We start from the raw sequence: 27,451 nt of genomic DNA on the forward strand, positions 1-27,451 counted from the left end.
TTGCAACCAAGCGCCGGATACCTGTTGAGATCTCAGGCAGTGAATCAGAAGGGGACGACCGGCCACCAGCACATGCGCACCATGCACGCGGGGAGAACCCAGCTGAAGGCCACAGACGTCGCAACCACATCACAGAGAACAATTTCTAGCCCACCCTCTTCCCCCACCCCACATATCACAATTGCATGCAAAATGTAATGATTACACAAGGCTAATGTGTGCTGCAAAATAAATATATTTGTTTCATTCACAAAAAAAAGGAAATCAGTACAACTATTTACAACTAACAGTATTCCTTCATACTGCAGTGTGAAAGTACATGGCAGGCTTATAGTCAGCCTGTGCCAGTGTTTTTCTGACAGAGTCAATTGCGCCTCCTGCGCGTTATGCCCAAGCGCCTCTGAGGCTCATCCTCTTCCGGGGCACCTGTACCAGGCGTTGCCCTGGTGCTGCGCCTAAGTGGCAGGACTAGTGTGGCAGATTGGCTGCTGATGCTGGAAGCCCCCTCACTGCCATCGTCACCCCCTACAGTGGCAGGTAGAGCAGGAGGGTGTAGTGCCGTTACCGCGGTGGTTAGGTGCTCCAGGACCCTGGTGATGTCCTCACAGCACTGAACTAGTTGGTGCTGCTGTGTGAGTGACCGCCGCGACAACTGTGAGGTGGCATTTGCAGCCACATAATTAGACCTGCTGTAGGAGGCCAGCCGGCTCATGAGCTGGTGGTGGCGCCGGCTTGCTGCACTGCGCTGCTTGATCATCGCAGCAGTGTTTGCCTCCATGGCTGCAGTCATGCGGCCCATGGCCGCCGTCATGCGGTCCATGCGGTCTCCCACTCCGGCCACATTGCGCCCAATTTTGTGCAGCTGGAGCTGAATGGCACCTTGCTGCTGTGACTGGCGCTGATGGATCCTGAGCATGCGTCTCTCTACGCTCAAACAGGGATGGCGCTGTCCATTGCCCCTCCTGCTGATTGGAGCTGTGGTGTGATGGCGAGAACTCCCACGCCTGCTCTGCTGGCCTGTCACAGTGGCTGGCCGCTGTGTTGCCACTGTCGCAGGCCCAGATGTCGTAGCACCAGCTGCAGGTGGTGTCACAGCAGGCTTTGCTGGTGCGGCAGGGACTGGAGGCACATTAGTGGGGTGCCTGGCTCTGGCTGCGGGTGGAACCGCAGATGCAGGGGCCACAACGGTGGGGGGCCTGGCTTTGGCTGCGGGTGGGACGGCAGATGCAGAGGCCACAACGGTGGGGGGCCTGGCTTTGGCTGCGGGTGGGACGGCAGATGCAGAGGCCACAACGGTGGGGGGCCTGGCTTTGGCTGCGGCTGGAACGGCAGATGCAGGGGCCACAACGGTGGGGGGCCTGGCCTTGGCTGCGGGTGGAACGGCAGATGCAGGGGCCACAACGGTGGGGGGCCTGGCTGCTGGTGTTGTTGCAGCGGCAGGGGCTGGTGCCTGGGTTTCCGGTTGTAAATCCTCCTCCTGGGCCTCCTCATCTATCTGCAGCCTCTCACTGTCACTGCTTTCTGCGCCACCTGTGAGGGTAAGTGGATACTCATTAGTTGCATGTGACTGTCAGACGTGCTGATGTTACATGCATGCTGGGTGACATTCCCTGGATGGCTGTGGATTTGCGTACTTTGGAACCTGTCTGGCTGCATTGTGGTACTACTACATTGTGGACATACTACATCTCCCACAATGCTTCAGGGCATTTCCTGATGCGCAACAAAGGCATGACTAAGGGTCGCAGTCGCATGCCACTTACCTTGGGTGTCTTGGCTGGGGCGGGAGGAGTCCAGAAGTGTGACGCCAACGCACGCCTCCCTCTCAAGGGTGTTCTCCACCTGGTCCTCCAAGGGTGTGTTGGGAGGGACTGTAGGTCCGCCACCTCCAGTGCCCGATGCCTCTCCAAGGCGCTCCGCCACCCTCTCCTTGGCACGACCTCGGAGGTCATACCATCGCTTCTTGAGCTCCTCCAATGACCTATCGGCCACACCCACGGAGTTCGCACTGGAGGCTATTCCCAGCCAGATCCTCCTTTTGTCTTGCTCTGGGACCTTCCTGGAGTTGATCCCAAAGAGTCTGTCGTGGTTGGCCACCACCCCTTCTATCAGATTCTCGAGCTCCTGCTCTGAGAACTTCAGCTTCCTCTTACGCCCTGCGCTGTTGCTGGGGCCAGGAACAGGTTCCTCAGACATAGCAGCAGTTTGGTAGTAATTTCGCTATCACAAGATTAGCTGCTGCTTTCCGACTTGCTCCCTCGAGGTTTGCCTCACTGTGGTGTTTGGGGGTGGGAACTGCCTGCTTCCTGGTTGTGATGTCATCACTGTGCTCGAAAAGCGACTTCCCATTTTCCCGATCGCGCGAGATTGCGACTCGCATTCCCGATCGCACGAGATTGCGACTCGCATTCCCGATCGCACGAGATTGCGACTCGCATTCCCGACGCAGGTAGCCGGAAATAGCGATTATTCTGCGATTATAGTTAGTCGCTAACGGATTTAGCGCCCGCGTGCGAGTCGCTTTTTTTTCCCCGTAATGTACATGAATTCTGATTTGCGAGTTCTCAATAGCGATTCGCATTTTATCGCTATTTGAGACTCGCAAATGCCGTTTTTCATGAATCAGGCTGTTTGTGCCTTACATGCTTCCCTTTCTGCCAACTCAGGCACATCGTGATTGGGCAGGCAGGGGAACTGGCAGTCTGCCCTCCATGAGACACATTGGCCCATCCCACCGCAGACACATGGATGATATACTGAAGCTGGCAGCGGTACCATGGCGGTCTTCTGTCTATAGGAGTGCACGCATTGTAATAGTGCGGTCGCACCACCAAATCAGTGGCATTGATTACGACGCCATCTCAACAGTGGTCGCTTTACCACCAAATTAGTACTCAGACCCTTTGTCATCTTGCTGGGGTCATGTTTATGGAGTATCTTTTATCATGCTTCTTTGCAATTTGAATGATCATTTGGTTCCCTGCTGCAAGGGTCCTGTGAATTAGACCCATTTGCAACTGACACTCCTATGTAAATCACTATCCAGCTCGCTCAGAGGTGACTGCAAGACTGTAAGCAGTGCTTTCAATTAAATACCCCATACATGCCTTCAGCACAGTCCCTGGCATCCCTCTCCGACTTTTTGGTTTTCTCCTCATTAGGGTTCCCTACTTTATATTGTCTTAGCTCACTTTGCTTTGCATTTCAAGCTCTCAGCACACATTTGCTCCACATTGCCACTGTTCTATTGAACCTCAACAACTTTAACCTCTCTGTTATGCCATTGGTTGCTATAGTGGAATTTTTCAGCTATTGAAGTTATTAACTTGTGCCAAAGGTATGCCATTCTTTATACCATGCTCTCCCAACACTTCTACTAGAGGCCGTTTTAGTGGTGCGCGTTAATGATTATCTATACCCCATTAATATCCTTTTGTTACCACCTTTCCCTTCCACTTATTGCAGGAAATAGAATCTATCAAAATGAATAACAGAAATGTAAAATCGTCTTCAAAGATATCTTCTTTTCTCATCATTCTGGACTCCACGTAGTAAAATTTGGCCCTCCTTTACATTCCTTATGCAATTAAATGGTGTGCCTTTAGCATCACTAACCAGAAATAGACATATGCAAGCTTCCAGGACCTATTGACTAAACAGTGAGTATGAATTTGGTAGATAGTAACTCAGCTAGCTAAATGTACATATCTTTCCTCCTCGTTCTTCAACGTGCCTCACCTTCATCACTCACTTATTGTAACGCAGTTTATGACCTTTACTCATATTTCTCAGCTTTACATAGAGGTTGAAAGGAGGTGAACCGGATGTGAACTGGGGTGATAGGCGATAATGGAACATGTGCAGTGTAGAGGCTAATGGTTTTTTTAAAGGTGAACGAGGCTGGGAAATTAGACTTACGGGCTTGGAAAACTGGCTGTAAACAGGAAATTGTAAAATGGGCAGGTGGAACAGAAGGGGATGAGTTTGATGCCCAGAGAGCGAAATTGTTTGAAAAATGTAGTCAAATAGGGTGAGAGCCACATTGGGGTAAACTTTCACTTTAAATAAATGTCACTAAATGCAGTGATTTCATCTAGTTGGTGAATTACAATCCTTCTAAAGTTTAACCCCATTGCTGCTGCCGTCGGCCGTTGAACGTTCGGAGCACTACCTGGCTGGTGGTGCGAATGTTCAACGGCCGGTGCGGCCCCGCCCGTTTTGCGGAAGTGCCGCACTTCCGCAAAATCGGGGCTGCAGCAAACGGGTTAAAGAAACACACAGTTTTAGACTTTTTAAGTCTTCATTATATTTTTGCTCTGAAATTTATAAGCCAAATATTTTGATAGCTCAGCTATTGCTTTAGCATTTAGGCAAAACGTCGACCCTTAATTTGGCTCTGGCTCAGCTGTCCCTATTAATCTGCAGTCTTGCTTACACTTTCCTGTATTCCTGACTCCACCCAACCTTGCATGCAGTCTATAGGCAAGATGTCAGTACAACATAACTCTTAGTGTAATTTCTATAGGGCGCACAGACATGTCTATGGTTAGTTTATGACATTCCTTTGAAATGAGGAACTGTATTGGTTATTTATATAGATAGCACTTTCCATAGCCCTCATGAGGTCTAAAGCTCTTCTTTAGATACTCCAGTTTTGTTATATATATAGGACCTAATTTCCTTAGCAAGAACATCAAGTGCTCTGTTGTGCATCGAGTGGCTAGGCACCCTTTGTTTTTGTTTTGATGGAGAGGGAACATACTCCTTAGGTGTGCGAAGTTTGATGAAGTGATGGGCGCACAGTGCGCTGAGTGTCACTGTGCATGAGTGTTGAGGATATCTGCGTCAGTGGGGGTGATATGTGGAGTCTACTAGTACCTAGCTGATGTCCCTTCATCAGTTTCCAGGTCTGTCTGTCTATTTGCAAGTGTTTATCCCATTTGTGGCCTATTACTGTGTATTTTGTCATGGTCTGATTATACTATTTCTATTTAATATGGCTAGGCTCTAAGAGCGTGATGGCCTTTATGACTGTGTTGCCCTTGGCATTACTTGTCTTGTAGATTGTGAACCATAGATAAAATACCTCTGTCACATGAGAGGTGATGTGGGGGTGTGGTGCTAAAGCTACGTTGAAAAGGAATGGGTACCATGACATGCAGTATTCAAAAATGAGGGAATGCTTCTGCTTTATGCTCATAATGCTGTAGAACATGAGAGTTAAAAGCTAAAATTCATCACCAAGAACCAATATAATGGAGACACACTATACAAGGAAATTCTAATAATTTGTGCTATATTTCAGCAGACCACATTCAAATGGCTCTAGTCTCACGACTGAATCTTACTCCATCTTAAATCCCAAACAGGGCAAACTAAACCATTTATCTTTCTGAGAATAAAACTTTTATTATCATTAAATTGGGAAGCAGTAAAATCATATTTTTACAACATTTTGAATTCAGAACAGGGCTATTGGGTAGTTTGTACAAGCACTGGCAAAGCCAACATGTTTGACAGCATGTAGTGCATGCTCACAAAAAAAAAATCCACAGACTCCTTCACATAGATAGTACATGCATGCAAATATACAGGTATAGGAAAACCCCTCAATGGCCATAGATGAGCAGATAAACTTGCATACAGACCTATAGGCACCCATAAACATAAACCACCCAGCAAAATATCACCCATGCACAGAGAACACACGATGTGTTAAGTTGATTGCTTAAATTAGCACTTTAAGCTCTGGGAAGGATGTTTACAAGTGCTAGATGAGACAAGAGAGTGGAATGAAGGGAAGAAGAATGAGGGTGCGAGGAAGGGCCTAAAGAAAGGCATGATCTTTGCCAACATGGAAGTCAGCCGTAATTGATAAATAACATTGTGTGTGTGCTTGTCCTAGAGGAAGGATGAAGGAAAGGAAAACTGGCTACAGTGGAGGAAAGAGGAGAAAAAGGGTGTTGGCGATATAATTCGGGGCCCAACTGATGTTTAGAAATAAAATATTGCTAGAAGTATGCCATGGCAAGCCAAGTACCCATAGCTATTTACCAAAACACTGAAGCTAGAAGGCAGCCAATAAACATTCAGGCACACATGCACTGTCGCACAAAACATGGATAAAGTCACTCAGTACACAAGTAAGTATTGAAAGAGTGTCAAGGTAATGAACAGACATAAAAAACATGGACAGCTGTCTAGATACAGGTTTTGGTCCGCTTAATCCCTTGACTCTTTGAGGATAAAATTGCATTTTGAGTTACAGGACTGATTTATGTAAATGCCTGTAGAATCACTGGCCTCTCTTTAGAGCAATCAGCTGCGTCACTAGGGGGGGGCGGGGGGTGCGGTCCGCACTGGGTGACACCATGATATGGGGGTGACACCAATCTGTTTTATACCACAGCTCTAGAGCCTCACCTCTGCTCTGCTTTAATTATAATCAGGAGAAACGAATACTGCAGTGCACGCCAGCGCCACGCACGTACCACCTACCACCATAGTGGTGATGGTGCGATGCACGGCGGCGGCGTCCCCAGTTTGTGGGTCCCAGGGCCGTCAGTCCACTAGCGCTACCAATGACGGCCCCGGGCCCGCCCCCGCGCTGTTCTCCTCTAACGTGCGCCACCACCACGCACTTAAACAGAGACGGTCTCGGCAGGGGAGGAGTGCGGCTGGGCGATTTGCAGAAGCAGAACCCGTATGGTAGGGGCCCAGCCACCACCACAGTGGAGTCCGAAAAGGTAAGATATTTATTGTAATCCAATCAGGCTGCTCGTAGTACCTGGAAGTCCACACACACTGCAGTTACAGTTCATGTAACATTACCGTGATTCACCTGGAGCCCCTGGGAAGAGATGCAAGCACGAGGGCTGCTGTCGGAAAAAGGCAATGTCACCCACTCACGAGTACCCCTGCATCCACCCACTCGCAAGTACTCCTGCATCACATGTGCTGATAGGTACTGAGAAGGTAAGGGCGATTGCACCACTGTGACATGCACCTTGTTATTAAACTTACCACTGTAAAAACGTCATGAAACGTATGCCTTTTAAACGTAAACACCGCATACCTAAGGGGTTTATGGCGTGAGTAACCACATGCATATATGGGGTTTCCAGCAAATTTCATTTTCAAGTCAGTTCCTTTACTTTTGCTGGGCCTATTAAAACGAGCGTTGAGAAAGTCAGCAAGTCTGATTAGAATTAGAACTAGCTAACGTATGTAAACAGAGGCATGCATAAACGAACACAGACAATGTATACGGTCTCTCAGTGGAGCTTGCTTCTTTCTAGGTCACTTCAGACTGGACATTTTTCATGCAGTTTTTTTATAGCGCGAAACTGTCCCAAGGACATTAGTGCACTTAACAACAAAACCATACTACCTGCACATTTTTTCATTTTTTAAGCAGCGAAAGATTAAGTGATTTGCCCACAAAAACAGGCTGCTAAGCCTAGACAAGGATTCAACCCCTGCTCCCTAGGTCAGCAGCTCAGTTCCACTAGGTATTCACCCCAATGTCATCATGTGGCAAGGTACTTGCACTGTAAACTGAGGAACAAAAAAAAGCAGCAGCAGATGTTTAGGACAAAAAATCCAGGGCACAGACAAAAACACAAACAGAAAGTGGCAGGTTACACAGAGGCACCGCACAAACTGTTGGCATTTGTGTTTACCTACCTGTGGTTGCATGCCTTAGCAGCAAAGCATTTCTCAAACTGTGGCTCGGGACCCACTGGAGGGTCTAGCTTACTTTTGGTGGGTCTTGAAAGTAAGTCCGAGCAATAAACCAAGATGCTTGTACATTCTGTATTTATCTTGTCACATTTCATATGCTTCAAAGATAGAGGACATGACCTGACATTTGACTTCTGACAAATTGCTGCTTATGTTTTTTTCAACGTGGAGGATTGGTATTTGCAAACTTCTCTCACTTTGTGGTCAGAGAAAGTAAAGTGAATTATATGACAATCTTGCCAGGCACAGGGAGTGCAAAAGGGAAGGCTGTCATTTTTTGTAACCCACAACAAAATGTAGATACCTGTAAATTAAATGTACACATTCACCTGTGAGAAAACCAAGCACAAAGCCCATTTAGTTCTGAAGAGTTATGGAAACACAGATTTGAATAGGGTTAAAACAAATCAGAACACTCAACTTATTGATGCACAAATGACGGATGGTCACAGAAACCCAAGCTCCACACATCATCATTTGTCACCAATACAGTTTTATCAGTAAAACTGAATGTCTGTGCAAATTTAGTGGCCATTTCAATGGACAAACTAAAATGACACCCAAAGAAAACAAACAATAAGAATGGGGTTTTGTGAAATCTCACTGAGTGCAGTGGGCACAGTGTGATTTGGTGACATAAGGCCACAACAAGGAAGCATTTTCTAAGATGAGTCGGTGTGCATTGGTACGTTCAGCTTTAGAACATGACGAATGCCAAGCATATAGTGCTGCATGTCTGCATGTGCCTCCACAATAAAGCAACATGTTATTGAGCAGACATTGCCTCTGGGAGTTTTTTGGTGCCCCAAGGTAAGACCTTCCTCCTGATGACTAAAACAACATGAAGAAAAAACCTTCAGCAGTAGGCACAAAGTTATTTATATGGCACAATACATACATGTGGGCCCTCTTCCCACCCCTCGGTACTCACTGTGGTTCATGGGGTTATCCGAAGGTGATGCCACCAGGTGCAGGTAGGTGGTCCAAAACCCTAGGATCAGCAGGCCTAGCGCCACAGCCGTTCGAAAGCGCCTCCTCAGCGTCTTCAGGGGCAGCAGCTGTGGGATGCTGCTCCACCACATCCTGGGGGCAGCGTGGGGACGCACCTGCTGCCCCCGTCGCCGTGTAGGCCCAAATCTGTAGGGCCTGCACTGCTCCGGGCCCTTGAAGCCTCCAAGGCCTCCACGAGCTGTGCTCCTGGCCCTGTACAGACAGCAATAATCCAGGATCCAGGTCCCACGCTTCTCTTCCAGTCCACCACGCTGGCTGCCGGCGACACTCAGGCTCCGCAGCTTTGGTCCCCTCTGCTCCTGACCATGCTGAGAATCCACACAATTCCCCACCGTACCCCTGGCCTCACACAGGTGCAATGTCCTCCGGCCACAGTGCTCAAAGACAGCTTTCCTGTGTGGGCCTGTGACTTTATGGGCACCAAACCCTCCACCAGTGGTGCGCCTGGCCACGCGTGGACTTCAGACCCTGCAGCAGCCGCACGTCGGGCCCTTGATGGGTCCTACACTTTGCCAGCCTTGCTCCTGGGCGCATGTGGGCTCCGCACCGTACGTCAGCAGTGCTCCTCGCCCTGCGTGGGCTCCAAGCCTTCAACCAGCCACTGGGCTCCTGTGTTCCTAAAGCCACTGTGCTCCTGTGTCCCTACAGCCACTGTGGACTGTACTCCTGTGTCCCTACAGCCACTGTGCACCTCTGTCCCTAGAGCCATTGTACTCCTGTGTCCCTACAGCCACTGTGGACTGTGCTCCTGTGTCCGCACAGCCACTGTGCTCCTATGTCGCTAAAGCTACTGTGCTCCTGTGTCGCTACAGCCACTGTGCTCCTGTGTCCGTACAGCCACTGTGCCCCTGTGTCGCTACAGCCACTGTGCCCCTGTGTCGCTACAGCCACTGTGCCCCTGTGTCGCTACAGCCACTGTGCTCCTGTGTCCCTACAGCCACTGTGCTCCTGTGTCGCTACAGCCACTGTGCTCCTGTGTCGCTACAGCCACTGTGCTCCTGTGTCCCTACAACCACTGTGCTCCTGTGTCCCTACAACCACTGTGCTCCTGTGTCACTACAGCCACTGTGCTCCTGTGTCCCTACAGCCACTGTGCTCCTGTGTCGCTACAGCCACTGTGCTCCTGTGTCCCTACAGCCACTGTGCTCCTGTGTCCCTACAGCCACTGTGCTCCTGTGTCGCTACAGCCACTGTGCTCCTGTGTCCCTACAGCTACTGTGCTCCTGTGTCCCTACAGCCAGCCGTGCTCTAGTGTCCCTCCAGCCGATGTGTCCACTGGCGGACTCGGAGCGGAGGAGGTCCATGCGGTAAGTCGTGAGGGGGTGACACCATGAGTTACTCGCACCGGGTGACACCAACCCTAGTGACGCCACTGAATCACTTCCAATGTCTGACTGGCTGACGGATTATGTCAAAAGCCATGCCTATTATATATTTCCTCTTTGAAATGATCACCTGTTATGCATTTTCTATGCATGTGTGGGCACTTCTACAGTGCAAACAGCTAGGAAACAAAGGAGTGCTGCACAGAAGGGGAAGAACCTACATACATTATTGAAAAGGTTGATAGTGAGGGCGAGAGAAGTTGGGTAACTAGCAGTGAGGGGCTATCGATCTATGAACAGACGAGTCTACACTTCATTCCTGAATTTCAAGGGAGATAAATGAATGGAAGTTCTAAGAACAGATAGGTTGTTAGGATGGGTGGTTTGTTGCAGATGAGTGTGTAGATTGATCACGTTTACCTTCTGTTCTTTTTTGGTCTCTGATTCCTACATTTTCTCATTTCAAGTTTGGAAATATCTTTCCACTTGGTGTGGTAATGTCCCTCAAGATGGCTAGCTTCTCTGATAGGTACACTAGGGGGTTTGTTCATGGTGGACTTTCAGACGATACACTGGGTCTTGAAGATGATTTCGTTTTCTAGGGCAGGGGTTACTGTCTGGGTTGCAGACCCACTGCAGTCTCTACTAGTCCTTACCGTAGTTGCTGTTGTAGCATGAATACCCAAGTGCAGAGTGCTGGGAGCCCTTTACACATTGATTCAGGAGGGTGAGCTGGGACAACACAGTCCCATTACACACTTCACCTCTTCACTATGGTCTTACTTATGTAGTACTGTAATTCAGTAACATCATTTTTATAATAACATATGACACACAATGTTTGCCAGACTTTCCATACCTACTAATCACTGAGGGCTCGATTCTCAAAGTTTCAAGAATGTGCAGCTGAGGGGGGCGTGGCTTGGCGCCCGGCGAGGACGGCGGCTCTAATGTGAGCGCTCCAAGTCCGACGGGGTTTTCGCTTCGTATTTCCTCACCTCACTACCTGCAAAGCGGCTTTCTGTCAACCGGAGACCACGGCGATCAGAGGGCTCCTGAAAGCGGTCACCATTCGCAGTGGAATGATTACTTTAGCTACTTTGTAGCGGACGCGGCTGAGCGATAGTCGCGTCCGCCATTTTGGTTTCACTCAACGCGCACTGCGGCGCTCCCGTTCGTGACCATGCGAACGCACCACGGAGCCCCTTCAGCCCACAACTGCACCTGGTGAGACTATTTTTTACGTTTTGGCACTTCTAGCGTCGAGCTATGCCTGTTGTTATCTTTCTTCTTGCATAAGCTCTCCGCAACTCCTCCTCACGCTTGCTTCACCTGGGCGGCCGTTTTGGGTGACTGGTGCTTCCTTCACCTCAGGCACTCTGCATGCACATATCAATGCAGCCTATTCTTCATTAAGAGCGTTTCGCTTCATCTAGTTCTTATTTTCACAGAGGATTGCGGTTTTGGGCATGCTCATTTTCACTTATGGTGCTCCTCTCCTGATGAACTTCTTCTGCATTACAAAGTGCCATTTTTCTTTTCTCACACAGTGTGGTGCTTCTCTGCCCATACCATCGATGTGTTAGCTTTTTCAGTGACCTGAATGTTGTCCTTTTCAGCTCCTTGAATTCTGGACGTTTTTGCATTTTGCGCAGGTAGCCTTCTCCTCCCCGAGAACCTGCCTACCATATTTTTGTCAAAAGCTCCTGCGCACACTCACAGCTGGTTCTGGGCTCACAGTCACTGCTACTGAACTCCATTTCTTTCAATGCAGTCTATTCTTCATTAAGAGCGTTTCGCTTCATCTAGTTCTTATTTTCACAGAGGATTGCGGTTTTGGGCATGCTCATTTTCACTTATGGTGCTCCTCTCCTGATGAACTTCTTCTGCATTACAAAGTGCCATTTTTCTTTCCTCACACAGTGTGGTGCTTCTCTGCCCATACCATCGATGTGTTCGCTTTTTCAGCGACCTGAATGTTGTCCTTTTCAGCTCCTTGAATCCTGGACGTTTTTGCATTTTGCGCAGGTAGCCTTCTTCTCCCTGAGAACCTGCCTACCATATTTTTGTCAAAAGCTCCTGCGCACACTCACAGCTGGTTGTGGGCTCACAGTGACTGCTACTGAATTCCATTTCTTTCAATAATACCTCCTTCTCATGGAGAGAAAGACAATTTCTCGCACTCCCAAAACTCCGCGACGTGCATTCATTAAAAACTCAAAAGTCTTCTCTGCTTTGGCGCACCTCGAAGCCTCTCAGTCGCTCGCTGATCAGATGTCGCAGTCTAGCACAGAGCGGCCTGCCCAGCCTCCAGAGAAAGCTGCGATGAAACGCCTCAAAAAAGCACCTCCATCGCCAACTGGATCAACCTCGACTGTCTCCATGGAGCTCTTGTTGGAGGAAATCCGTGCCCTGCGACCTTTCATGGAAGAAACTAACTCAAAGTTGCAGGTTCTTACTGATAACTGGTCTCAGATGGATGCCAGGGTGACGACAGTGGAACATTCTTTGACTTCTCTCCAAGAGTCATCCTCCAAAGTCACACATATGCAGTCTCAGATTTCCTCCCTCCAAAAGCAAGTTGAAGAGTTGGAGAACCGGAATAGACGCAACAATCTGCGTCTCTACGGCCTGGCAGAGAATTGTGAGGGGACTGATCCCATTGCCTTCTTCAAATCATTTTTACCCACACTTCTTCATCTGCCTGAGGGTACTACGCTCAACATCCAGCGAGCACATAGGCTGGGCCGACTCCCTTCTACTTCCTCTCCCTCCTCGCGGCCGAGAGGTATCATCATGTATTTCCTCGAATACACTAGTGGAGTAGTGTGGCTCACTGGTTAGAGGCGGCAGGCCTGAGAGCAGAAGTCAGCCTGGGACCAGGGTTCAATTCCCGACGCGGCAGGGTCGTGGACCTTGGTCAGCGGACTCGATAATTCTCGCTTCGGTGCTTACTCTAATCAGGGGTTCCACTCGGCAACTCTGGGCATTAGCTTGCCTAATCTCCACAACGGCCCCACCAATTCCGGGGATGCCTGGCTCCACCTTGGGGACTCCCAGGAAGGGACCATCCCACAGGGAAAGCCAGGACGGGTTCCCCAGAGTTATACAGCGCCGGGACGCCCCGTTGCTGGGGCAGCTGTGCGCTCTACAAGTATACTACATTTACATTTACATTTACACTGACCTTCTCAAAGTCATCTCAGCGGCCCGTGCCTCACCTCGTCTTCAATGGTCAGGATCCAATCTCTTCTTTGCACAGGATTATGCCAGAGCCACAGCTAGTCGTCGCAAAGCCTTCTTAGACATGCGCCCAGAGCTCCGTGCTATTGGAGCCAGATACGGCCTTTTTCATCCTTGCCTGTTCAGAGTGACTCACAATAACAAGACCACGACCTACGAGGATCCTGTTCGTCTCCGAAGTTTTTTGAATGCTGCACAATCATCTGATATGGACTTCTCTGGTGCCTCATCAGCTTTTCCTCCGTGAATCCTGTTTTATATGATTTCACTGTCTTGCTCAATTTACATGTTCTGTGTTTGATGTTCGCTATTTACAGTTTGCCTTTCCTGGGCACCCCATTTTCTTCAATTTCGATGTTTCTCTCTACCTCTTCTGTACTTCTCTCGCATCCCTGTTGAATGGAAAGATAATTTTCCTCAGTGTCTCTATATATTATTTCACTATGCATCGTTGTTTTGTTTCCTCTCTCTTTTTTTTTTTTTTTCTTTCACACCATCCCTATGCACCTTCTTATCTTTTAATGTTGTGCCGTTTTCTTCTCTCTTCATTTATCTCACTCATTTATTTTTTCCCTCCCCCTTTCCCGCAGGTTTATGATACGTACGGCGTTTTCCCCTCGACTTGTTGGTTCGTTTGCATTGGACGCTTGCTTCCTCTGCCTGGCGCTCCCCTCTCACTCATTTTCTCTCGTCTCCTCTCCCTGGTGATCATCCCTCCCCACCTTTACCCTCCGTAAGTATGTTTTCCCCTTTCTCCCGAATGTTTACTTTCCTCATTTCGATTTCTTCTCTCTCAAGGTTCTTAGCTTCCTTTCTTCCACAGGTGTCTCCTTTTCTTCTTTCTCCCCAACTTTCCTATTGTCAACTCTTCTCTATCTTTCTTATAACGTCATGGTCTATCTTCTCATACTTCTTATGTCAACTGATTCTATTTCTCTCTCCTTCGCTCTTTTTTCTTTTCCACTACCCTATTCCTTCTCATCCTAATGCATTACTTTTTATTGACTTTCTCATTCTCTTTGGTTTTCTTCATCTTCTGGGTTCCTATTGCAGTTTCTTTCTTTCTCATAACATTTTTCTTCTTTCTTATTTGATATGTCTCTGAACGTAATTACATGGAATGTTAAGGGCGTTAACTCACCCATCAAACGACAGAGGATTCTATCTCACCTTGCACGTTTGAATGTGGATATTGCTTTTTTGCAAGAAACTCACTTATCTGCTGAAGAATCTATTAAACTGAAGAGAGGTTGGGTGGGCGATGTTTATTATTCTCCTGGGGATGGTAAACGTAATGGTGTTGCTATTTTATGTCACAAAGCTCTCTCCCATTCCCTGCTTGCTCAAGAATCAGATGATGACGGCCGATGGATTTATGCCAAACTCTCTATCAAGAATGTTCCAATTTCTCTCCTAAATGTTTATGCCCCTACCACTGGTGATCCCACTTTTTGGCACTCCTTTTCCCAGCATATCACCAGACTCATTGATGATAATTTTATACTGGCAGGAGATTGTAATCAGCCCTTAGACCCCTTTCTGGATAGGAACTCCAAAGCACACTTCATCCCCAACAAATCTCAGAAATCCTTCGCTCAAGCTATTTCCCAACATAAGCTCACAGATGCTTGGCGTCTATGTAATCCTGAACTTCAGGAATTTACTTTCTATTCTCCGTGCCACCATTCCCAATCCCGAATTGATTATATTTTTGTTACCCACAACATTGCCCAAACTCTCACTCATGCAGAAATTGGTCCAATTTTACTTTCTGACCATGCCCCTACGTTAGTTCAATAGGACATTTTACCTAAATCAATAGGCCCCAAACGATGGCGTTTCAACAACTCTCTCCTTCTCGACCCTAAATTCACTACCTCCTTCACTTCCTTCTCTCATGAATTTTTCTCCCTAAATGATCCCTCCCCTGTCCCCAAACACACCATTTGGGATGCCTTTAAAGCGGCAGCAAGAGATTTCATCATTGGCTTTGTTGCTAAAAAACGAAGAGCTGCTCGTACTTTTACTAAGGCTATCCTGCTGGATATTAAGAAATTGGAGCATTCTTATTTTACTTCCCGCTCACAGGAAACTTTAACCGCCCTGGTTAATGCTAAGATGAAATTTAACAAAAAATCTACGGACGACGCCTCCCTATACCTATTAAAATCCAGTGCCAAGTTCTATGGAGGCAAAAATAAGGCAGGCAAGATCTTAGCCAACTATCTCAAGGTGAAACACAATAAATTGAATATTGACTCCATCTACGGTGCCGACTCAAGTCTCAAACACACAGATGCAGACATCCTCACTGAATTTTCTACCTTCTACCAGACCTTGTATTCCTCTGAAACTCAGCCTTCTTCCCACTCTCTAGACACATTTTTCTCCTCCATTCAAAAACCATCCCACTTTCCACTTGACCTTTCCCACCTAGAACTCGACATATCCCAAAAAGAACTCCTCAAAGCGCTTCAAACCCTCCAGAAAGACAAGGCCCCTGGGCCGGACGGTTTCACAGTAGAATTTTTTCTCCACTTTTCAAAACTCCTTATTCCTAGACTCCATTCCCTTATTGGCACCTTCCTTTCCCTGGGTTCATCCTCCGGCTCTTTTCCAGATGCCCATATCTGCCTCATACCCAAGGAGGGGAAAGATCCTCAACACTGCAAGAATTACAGGCCAATCTCTTTGGTCAATATTGACTATAAAATTTTTGCAAAGTCTCTTGCGGCACGTCTCGACCTTCTTCTTCCAGACCTCTTGGGCGAGGAACAGTCGGGCTTTGTCAAAGGCCGTTACATTACTGACAATACCAGACTCCTCTTCAATATTCTTTCTCAATCTCACCTTTTACCCCATCCCCTAGCGGCCATTGCCCTGGATGCCGAAAAGGCGTTTGATAGAGTTGAATGGACTTATCTCTTTCACACCCTCCGCTGGTTTGGTTTCGGTCCTATTTTTATATCCTTAATCTCACTACTTTATTCTCACCCATGCGCAGCGGTTTGTGCCAATGGCCACATATCTTCTTTTTTTGATTTACAAAGAGGTGTCCGCCAAGGATGCCCCCTGTCTCCCTTTCTCTTTAACCTGGCCTTAGAACCCTTCCTTTCCAAACTCCGTCAACATCCCTCCATCCATGGTTTTCAACTGTCCAACTCCCATGTCAAACTAGCTGCTTATGCAGATGACATTTTACTATTTATCTCTAACCCCTCCGTTTCCATTCCTGCCTTTCTTAGTGAAGTCCGTGCTTATTCTCAAATATCTGGCTATAAACTCAATAACGATAAGTGCGAAATCCTTCCCTTGACTAAATTCACCTTCAAACCCGACTTTGCCGCCTCTAATTTCACGTGGAAACCTTCCAGTATCAAGTACCTGGGAATGCATATTACCCCTACCATCCCAGACACTGTTTCTCTGTGCATGTCCAAATGCATTCAAAAATTAACGGATCTCACATCCAAATGGCATCCCCTTTACCTATCCTGGTGGGGTCGCCTTGACACTATAAAAATGATGTTGTCTCCCATTGTTCTCTACACCCTCTCCAATATTCCGGTCCCTATTCCCTCCAAATTTTTCAAGAAAATCAACTCCATTCTAATGTCCTTTCTTTGGAATAAAAAGAAGCCAAGAATGTCTCTGGTACGTCTGATTCGTACTAAATCAGAAGGCGGGGTTAACTTTCCTGACTTCCCAGCCTACCACAAGGCGTTTCAATTGAGACAAGCCTCTTTTTGGCTACAGGACCCTGCCACCTCATGCCCTCTATGGGCCAAATTTGAGCGTCTCCTTCTATCTCCCTTCTCCTTTGTTGAATACCTCTCCTTTTCTCGTAAACCCACTTTTATCTCTACTCCGATTCATAAGTTTACCACTAAATTACTCCTCTCTTCCACCCACTCACCTCCTCTTACCATTGCTGCTTTCCTCTCCTCCCCCATATGGCATAACACGTCCTTACTCATACGTGCCAGACCCTTTTTTTGGAAAACTTGGCATACTCGAGGTCTTCAGTGGATCTCCCAACTTTTTTCTCACTCCTCTTTCTTATCTTTTGACACCCTTCGCTCCCTCTATGATCTACCCACTTCCTTTGCACACAAATACCAATTGCTTAAAGACACAGTCCTAACGAAATACCATACCCTCTCTCTGCCTTGCCCTCCTCCTCCTTCATCCACTTCCACTTCCACACTTCATTCCTTCTTACGCACTACACCGAAGGCTGCTGCTATTTATAAGTACCTTCACGCTGGTGCGATTCCAAGACCCAAATCTTCAGTGGAAGAGTCTTGGGAGCATGACTTATCTATATCTTGGTCGGTTTCCTTTTGGGACAAAATCTGGACCAAACTTCGCAAATCCTCCAGAGCAGCGACACTCACTCAAACTTTGTTTTTTATTTACAATAGACTTCTCTTCACACCCTCTGACCTTCACAAACGCTTTCCTTCCACTCCCCACATGTGCTGGACTTGTTCGTCACCACAAGCTACTTTATTTCATATGTTATTTCTATGCATTCCTGTTCGTAATTTTTGGCTACAGGTCTGGGCCCAAATTAATTTGATTTTCCACACTACTATCCCTTATTCCCACACACATGTTTTTATGGGTAGCCTTTCCCCCTGCTGGGATGACGTTGATCTGAAGCCTCAGATTGTTGATCTATTACTTGCCGCTGCCTTCCAACAAATAACGGTCAATTGGAAAGACTTTTCCAAAATTTCCTTCAAGGCATGGTGGTTTAATGTATGCCATAACCATAGACTTGATACTGCTCATGTTTTCCCGTTATGTATGGCTACTAAACGCATGGACTTATGGACTCCCGTCACGCTTTATCTGGATTCGTGTAGTAAACGCTTGTTTCACCCTCTGCCTCCACAACAGGAAGTTCCCAAACCTCCTTAGTCGCTCGATACATTCCCCTTATCCTTCATTGTATCATTTTGTTTTAATTCTCTCTAATGTTTTTATGCCTTTCATATTTTCTGCTTACCGTGTTTTCTTTTTGACCCAGATTTCTTTTTATTATAATGCTTACATTTGTATGCTCGTATTATTCTGCTCAGAATCTTTGCCTTGATATCACATTGTACTTTGTTTTGACACCTGTTTTTTTCTCTTGTTATTATCAAATAAAATTTTCTTGAACTTAAAAGAATGTGCAGCTGGGTTCAAATCTATGTTTAATTGAAGAGGTTCACATTTCTGGTATTCACAAAGGTGTCTCAGAATACTGCATCTCCACCTACAAATTTGTACATAGTGTACAATAGTGAATGAGAGAAAAAGTGATTTGCATTGTTTAGGTTTTGAGTTTTTAACTCTACAGGGAGAACATTTTCTCCCATTGAGAAATGTATTTCCTTTCACCCCCCCAACATTTTAATTACCGCCCTGGAAACTGATTCATACTGTTTGTATTGTTCGGGAAAGAATGTAGCCTAACGCATAGGGCGATCGATCTAAAATCTGGGGAACTAGGGCCATATTATCAAGAAAGGGCGATACATTATCGCCGCTTTTATCAGCAGGAAACTGACGCTAAAGCGACGGTAATGGGCTTGATAATATGCCCTTGTGAATTCCCATAGAAGCCCAACTTCTGGTGTTAACCTGGGTTTCTTTGGGAATTCACAAGGGCATATTATCAAGCACATTATTGCCACTTTAGCGGCAGTTTCCTGCCGATAAAAGCGGCGATAATGTATCGCCCTTTCTTGATAATATGGCCCCAGGTTCGAGCCTCTGCAACGACGCTCAACATCCTGTGATTCTGGGCAAATCACTTAATCTTCCCTTGCCTAACAAAATAAAATGAATGTGTCCTTATGTAACACAACTGGTGCTCATGTAAAGCGATCTGATACCTGATACCTTCGGGTCAAGTTTGCGCTATATAAAAATTTTAAAAATATATATATACCACACTTGACAGGATTAACTCTCCATGCATTTATAGGTTGTGAATGGCTTGCACAAATGTTTGTGGGTGTACGAACGTGTTCCAGGGTATTGCCACACTAGAATTGCTGCTGGACACCTGTCAGTTGATATATCATCAGTTTCTAAGTGCAGATTAAACCTTCTTTGCATAGCAAAAGTGCATTTAATCTCACAGACCAAATAAGAGGAGGTCACAATACATTATTTGTAGAAACGTTCCTTATCTGTGTTAGGATATAAGACCTGTAGTATATGTTCAGTTTTCTTTCAAAGGCTAGTGCCATGATGTTGTCGTGTAGGTGATAATTATAAGTGATTGGTTTATGTGGAGTTGTGGAGGTTAGTAGTGCTCATAGCAGGACACTTGCACTGATGTGAAATATTTACAGATATGATGTGTATTAATTCCGTGATCTAACAATGTAAAGGATTGCATTGAGTGTTAAAACGCTCAATGTTTTGCAGAGTTTTATTAAAACATTGTAAGGGGAATAGATCGCACTACGGTTGCATGTCAGAATATTGATAAAAAAAATTCTCTGACGTAAATATAGTGGCCTAAATATTTCGCACAAGATGATGCAATATTGCCTGCACATTTTCTAGTATCAGCCCTCAACATCCATTGCTCTGTTGTTATTTCATTCACTATTTTCTTCCGCCTACTATAGCACAGAGCATTGTCTGACTTCACTAGGAGTGACAGCATTACGCTCTTTACATCCAGCACACATACACAAAGAAGGCCTTTTCAGTGCAAGGATCACTATGGCAATATGTGTTTTTGAAACCCAAAAATGTATTTAGTTTTAGCCATTTTTTTATATTTTGGCAAGTGTCTGGCAGCTGCTTCAGCGTTCACATTTTACAAAAACTATGCTAAAACAAAACAGGTATCGACAACACCTAAAGGCTGGGAACCAACACCAGGCCTATTGGCTTTGCCAGTGGTGCAATGTTGTCATAAACAACATTTAGAACAATTTATTATTGACAAATTATACTTGGGCCATGATATTCTAATAGGATACCCACACTACCCTGTGAATACGGACATGCCATATTGCCATTCCCTTCATCTCATAACTGAGGGCCATGCCCCCCCCAAACAAATATGCCTGGCTACGGGCCTGGGCTCAAACCAATGATGGCAAAGTAGATATATTACCAGGTGGTCATATTTCTCAGCTTTACATAGAGGTTGAAAGGAGGTGAACCGGATGTGAACTGGGGTGATAGGCGATAATGGAACATGTGCAGTGTAGAGGCTAATGGGTTTTTTAAAGGTGAACGAGGCTGGGAAATTAGACTTACGGGCTTGGAAAACTGGCTGTAAACAGGAAATTGTAAAATGGGCAGGTGGAACAGAAGGGGATGAGTTTGATGCCCAGAGAGCGAAATTGTTTGAAAAATGTAGTCAAATAGGGTGAGAGCCACATTGGGGTAAACTTTCACTTTAAATAAATGTCACTAAATGCAGTGATTTCATCTAGTTGGTGAATTACAATCCTTCTAAAGTTTAACCCCATTGCTGCTGCCGTCGGCCGTTGAACGTTCGGAGATGAACTTAGAAACATTTATAAAGCCATTCCTTTACCCACCACCCCTCACCACTGTACAATAAGGCCATGAGGAAGCCAAGAGACAAATCACTTGTTATGTGCTCTCCTATACGTGGCCTCTATTCTTATTATAGATGAGCAACATTATAGTGATTAAACAATACCCAAGAACATTTTGTATAAGTCACACCCCGATCAGAATTACTTCAAGTTGCTCATGAATGTGATGATCAAGGAAAATGAGAAACAGTGAAGAAAAGTGGTGTGCATAAGATCTTATGACTTAGTCAAAGCATAAGCAAGGCTTTGGACTCGCGGTTTCCTGGTTACATCATGTGCAATTTAGTTACTGGAATGGTATCTTCTTTTCTAGTTTAACAACAAAGGACAGAGCTTTTGCTTAATTCTACCAAGAGCTCACTAGCGCACTGTGTTAGATAAAACAATTATCAAGCAGTAAATTAATCAAATGCAAGACGTCTTTTTTTTTATAGGAAAATGTTGAGACATCTAGAGTGAATACCATCTGATTGCTCAGTCTCAGCAGTACTCTGGGGCTCTAATGAGGGAGGATGTAAGGCAAATACACTTTCTGCTGGTACAAGCTAGGGTGGCAGCCAGCTGCACATGCTGCATTTGCACCCAGAGCGCCAGATTGACTATTTTGTGACCCAAGGCAACACTGCACCAAGTTGCTGCTCTGCCTTGTGTCAAGGGGAAAGAGAAGGAAGTGCCATATCTACTAAAATATGGTGCAATTATTCTCTCCCCCAGCCCTGGCACACTATGGCAGCCATGCGCCAACAGAAACAACCTTCCACCATAATGCAAAGATGTGTGCTTTCTCTGAACACCTTAAAAAAAGAGGGCTTTAAGGCTTTACCCACTTTGGATGGGTGCTGTACCATGCAGCACTTATGTAAAATTGGAAAACTGGGGAACAATTAAAACATTTAGCTTTCAAGGAAGTGTAAGAATTTGGGCAAATCCCTGTCCACTAATGTTTGTAGATGGAATTTACGTCAAAACTCATAGGTGCTTACATTTGAACATCCATGTGCTACCTATGTAACGCCCCCTTTATTCAAAGTGTTGCAAAACAAAGTAACTTTTAATTACTTTGGAATACTGACCAATGCAAATCCTGATTTGTGTTGGATAGTAAATCCCACACTAACACTTTGAGCCAGGTTTCAGTCACACCACCCTAGCAAAAAGCATTAGTAAATCTGGGCCCCAGTTCATTGGAAGTAGCAACGTCCTGCCTGTGTCAGTCACTAATTTGTAATTTGACTACGACCACGCCTTTTGGTCAAGGTTGGAAGCTGGGATTTGAACACCAGTTTTCCTGGTTATGTATCATGGAACCTAGCCAATAACTTAGTCACAGGATAGCTTTTGCATTTCACATTTTACATTTAAAACCAAAGGACCGTACGTCTTATTTGATTCTCCCATGAGCTAAATAGTACACTGTGTTAAACAAATACCATCATATGGTAAATGAATCTCATACAACACAAATTTGTGTTAAAAAAATTATCAAAGTTTAAGTTGAAAATTCAAGAGACACCACCAATTTCATTCTCCACACTTGGTGATGCTGGCAGCCTGTCATGGGTGGAAATAGGCTTGAAGGCAGGCGACTGCAGCTCTGAAATCATCGCGTTGGGCTCTTCAGATTTGAAGCAGCACGCCAACATGATCACCCTGTGCGGTGCGATCCAAGCAGAAATAGAAGCTGCTTCTAAAATAGTTTTTTTACTGTTGTACATAACAAGTTGTAAATATTTTGTTTTGTCACTTCCATTATAAATTCATGCAGTCTGCCATTTGCATTTCCTGACTTTGCACCCTTTCAGGAGTATTTGGACAAAATATTAGGAAAAAAATACAGTGATAGGAAAATATAGTGTCAAGAATATTGGGATGTCAAAAGTATTGTGGACAGGAATATAGAAGGCAAAAATATTGTTTTAAGTGTTGTTTTTGATATCGTTGTAAAAATTATTGGTTTAGTAATATAATTTGTAAGTGTTAATTAGAATGTAGTTTCTTGTAGTGTGTTTGTTTCTATGGGTTTATAATTTTTTTATTTGTGTTTTTAGTAGGATAATTTGTTTGTTATGAAATAGTGGAAATTTGTATTTTTTGTACTCTTAATGGTTATACATATTGGTTTTACAATTATTTTCAGTAGCAAGATATTGGGTTTTGAGGGGAAAAAGTTAAGGAGATGTGTAGATGTAAAATTAAATGTTGTGTTAATAATTGTAATGATATGCTAATGGATATGTTACAATTTTAACTATGTTGTACATACATATTTTTTAATACATTTTAAATTAAAATGAATTCAAATATACATTAATTGTATTACTTTTCAAAAATATTTAAGTATAAAAAATATTAAAATTATAAAGGTATTTGAAATAAAAAATATATAACAATTCATTTTGACAAAGTAGAATAATTGAAAACAATTTATATAAAAGTTTACGAGTTTTTACTGAAAAATTGATTTAAAGAACGAAAATAGTTTATTTTTTAATGTTAGTTTTAAATTAAAAATGTATTTTTTATTTTTTTAATTGAAAAATGTTTTATATTTTGATACTTTAAAATTAATAATTTGGGATTATTACCTTTTTATTCATGGTTAAACGTTTAGGAACAGTAATAAATATATAAAAACAATATTAATTATTCATAGTAATAAAAGTATTGAATTTATGTTAGTTTAGATATGAATTTATAGGTTTGTAGTTTTAGTTAGTGTGCCTTTAGGTTACATTTTATTTTATTTTATTGTTAAAAATTGTGTGTGAGTATGAAGTATTGATTATTTATATAACATGTTTAATTTGTATTACCTTGTATAAAATGTTTTAGACTGCAGTGAAAAAAGTAAATTTCACCTCTTTAGCTTCCAGCAACTTCTTCAAATAGACAAGGGCTGGATTTAGATCTTGGCGGGACTGGTCCCTCTGTCAATTTTTTGGCAAATTTTATTGCCAGCTGGCTTGATGGTCCGACCTATTTATTTGTTGGCAATTCCTTAACAAGAGACTGCTGTGGTCCCACCAACTCCACCTGGACAGAGGCTGAAGCAGCTGGCAGCAGAAGTCCAGGCAAGATTATGCTGTGCCTTCCGTCTGGCCTGACTGTAGGGAGGAAAGACCTCCTACTTTGAAGTGGTGGAATGAAAGGAAATGAGGCATAACTTACCTATTTTCTGCCTCCCTCTACTGTTTCCTTCTTCCTACACCTTTGTCCAGGTCCGACACCACCACTACACCAAACAAGTCAGTTGTTGCCGGTTTTGAAGGTAGGTCACTCGTACATTTCTTCTATGTATCGTATAGGGAATCATTCAATGGTGTGTAAATGTTGTGCAAGCAGCATGCAGAAAGTGACACATAGGGATATTACAGATGGCCTACATATGCATTGCATGGTAACATGACACATATGTTGTTAGACACATAAATAAGTTGCACTTAACTGTCTTCAGTGTCATTCACAGGCCATCAGCACAGCAAGAACATCTAAATCAACTCAGTGCATAACGGAGATGGAGTACTGCCAGCCAGAAGCAAAGAACACTGCTGCAGTCTTCTGCTTATTGCAGCAATATCTAAATATGGCTGGCAGACAGCCATCAACTAGATGGAGTACTTGGGACCACCACAGCATAACGGTAAGACCGCCAAAATCTAAATCAGGGTCATGGATTGGAGTAGGAATAGTGAAAGTCACCCCTCCTTTGCCCAACACCTTCCCCCAATATGGTTATATTGAAGTGGGAATAGTAACTGTCATCCCTTTAGTGTCCAAGAACTTCCCCAATAGGTTAGATTGGAGTGGGAATAGTAAATGTCACTCCTTCATTGTACAATACTGTCCCCAAATTGGTGTAGATTGGAGTGGGAATAGTAAATATCACTCTTTTAGTGTCCAACACCTTATCCAAATTGATATAGATTGGAGTGAGAATAGCAAATGCTACCCTTTTAGTGTTTAACACTTTCCCCAAATTGGTTTAAATTGGATTGGGAATTGTAACTGTTACCCTTTTAGTGTCCACCATCGTCCCCAAATTGGTAAAGGTTGGTGTGGGGATAGTAAATATCATCCTTCTAGTGTCTAACACTTTCTTAATAATGGTTTGGAGTGTGAATATTTAGGTTCATAATATTAGCCTGAAATCCTGTGTTTGAATTTTATTTGTATGTAGTAGATATAGTTTGTGTTAGTTAATGTGTAGTATTGGTGTTTACAAGTATAATAAAACATAGTTGTATGTTTGTGATCCATGATATTATTAACTACATTTTCATAAGTAAAGACATGTAACACATTGTTCACATTTTATTTATGTTTACTGAATGTATTTAATGTATCGTTTTACATATGTAAACTTACAAATATACATTTATACAGTTAACTAAATTATTATTATATTTAATATATATTTAAATATTGCTGTATGCTGCACATTTTCCACACTTTTACCCATTGTTCACAAATTTTTTAACATTTAAAAAAATGCTTCATATACATATTTTCAACATCATTTTAACATAAGTTTTTTCAGCATATATTAAATAATTGCATATATGTAATACTAATATTTAATTTATACTTTACAATTTTTTGACATTTTTTGCCACATTTTTGCATATGCCTTATGGGTTTAATAACTTTTAAAATGTTTTGACACATTTTATTGAGCATTTTTACATTATTTCCAATTAATTTATAGGGGAGCTAGTCTTTTTTGTAGTTCATTTAGCTTTAGCAGCCCTATTTTTTTTACCACTACCTTCTATTTTGTAGTCTTTTGTGTTATTCTTAGTTTATTTTCCTGGAACCAGGTCACGGTAAGGTGCTGCTGTTTATCAGAACAGGTAAGACCTTTTTTTTTTTTGATACTCAATTGTATTGGTTTTTAAGCAAAACAACACCAGTGAAAAAAAAACACAGCACATTACAGCAATAGTAGGCCGCAGCCACATTATGTCCCTGGAATTGGATACGCTTTGCAGTACATGATCCCATGAGGCTACATACCTTATATAATCAATGGAGTAAAGCGTGCTTATTCTATCTGACCCAACCATTTGCCCCAAACCTTGCAATGTTTAGCCGAACATCCTCTTGCTTCGTGCAGAGGTTTCTCCTGTGCCACACACCAGTCCACCCTCCTGCGCCACTTCGTTATACTAGGTGGAGTAAGGCTTTTCCAGTTGGCAGTTATATCTCTTTTATCCACCACCATGGCCCTGCTAAGGAAGAGTTTGTCAGCCCTGGATCCATCCAATACATCTGTGACCCCCAAGTGTATGTTTAGTGGATTGTGTGGGACCTCCAATCCCATAACCTCTGTGAACTCCCTCTTTAAAGTCTCCCAATATTGTGTTAGGATTGTGCAGGTCTACACCATGTGGAAGAAGTCTGCCTGATCTTGGTTGCAGTGAGTAAAGGACGGAGTCTGTCTCAAGCCAGCGCTATGAAGACCTTTTGGGGTCAAGTAGGCAGTGTGCAAGTTGTACAGTTGACCAGGCGGAGCCTGGCTGAGGTGGTGATGGTTTTGGGTGCCATCAATGCGTCCCTCCAATCCTCCTCCTCAAGGGGTCCCATCCAGCCATCCCATTGAATCCTGAGCCAGCTCAGAGTGGTTGGAGTGTTGTTAGTTAGAGTGCTTCCCATCATGGTTTGTGCCTCTAGGGAGAGGTAAGACCTTCTTTAAGGATGATTTTAAGGGGTAGAAGGGCTTTAGGGGGAAGGTATAGCAGGTAGTTATAGTGCTGTTCATGAGCTTGTTCTTTATTTAGATGTAGTAATAGTAGCGGTCTTCCCTACTTTGTAGTTTGGGATTTTATACAGTGTTTTAATAATGTAGAGGTTTTTTATGTTACTTTGTGTTATGTTACTCATAAATTGATCATTAAGGGGCCTATTACGATGCCGGTCGGTGGTTCCAGCCGCCTGGTTATGATGTGACCAAACACTGTTCGGCTGTATACTCCCATTTCTCTATGGGAGCATCTGTTATGGCTGGTTTAATACAGGCTCCCATAAAGAAATGGATGTGTGTGTAAAACCCTGCAACATGTGGCAGGCACCACCCCATGGTGCCTGCCACACAGGGCATGTATTTACAGCGAGGCACCCTAGGTACACCCTCGTCCACCAACCGTAGGCTGCAAAGGCAAGGGGGCCCTACTAGGGGCCCCCAAAATCACTTTCCAGCAGCCTTTCCGTGTCAGACAGGCTGGCACGGAAAGGCTTTGGGAGACCGACATTGTAATCCCGATGGTGGAAACACCATCCAAGGGGATTACGGTGTGACTCTGACTGGCCAGAAGACTCATACACGAACCAGTCAGACCCGCACAGAATGACCGTTGGGTTCACGCTTCTACTGTAAACATCAGAATTCAGCTTTTGAAAAGCCTCCGACCACGGTCGGTAAGCTGCCACCTAGCGGTCGGAAGCTTTCCGACCATTCCGTAATTGGCCCCTTAGTGTGTTGTAACTTTATTTTTTGGATTGTGTTTAGCAATAGGGTTTTCCTATTTATTTTAAAGGTTTTTGTCT

Source organism: Lissotriton helveticus, chromosome 10 (genome assembly GCF_964261635.1).
Source record: "Lissotriton helveticus chromosome 10, aLisHel1.1, whole genome shotgun sequence".
Lineage (NCBI taxonomy): Eukaryota > Metazoa > Chordata > Amphibia > Caudata > Salamandridae > Lissotriton > Lissotriton helveticus.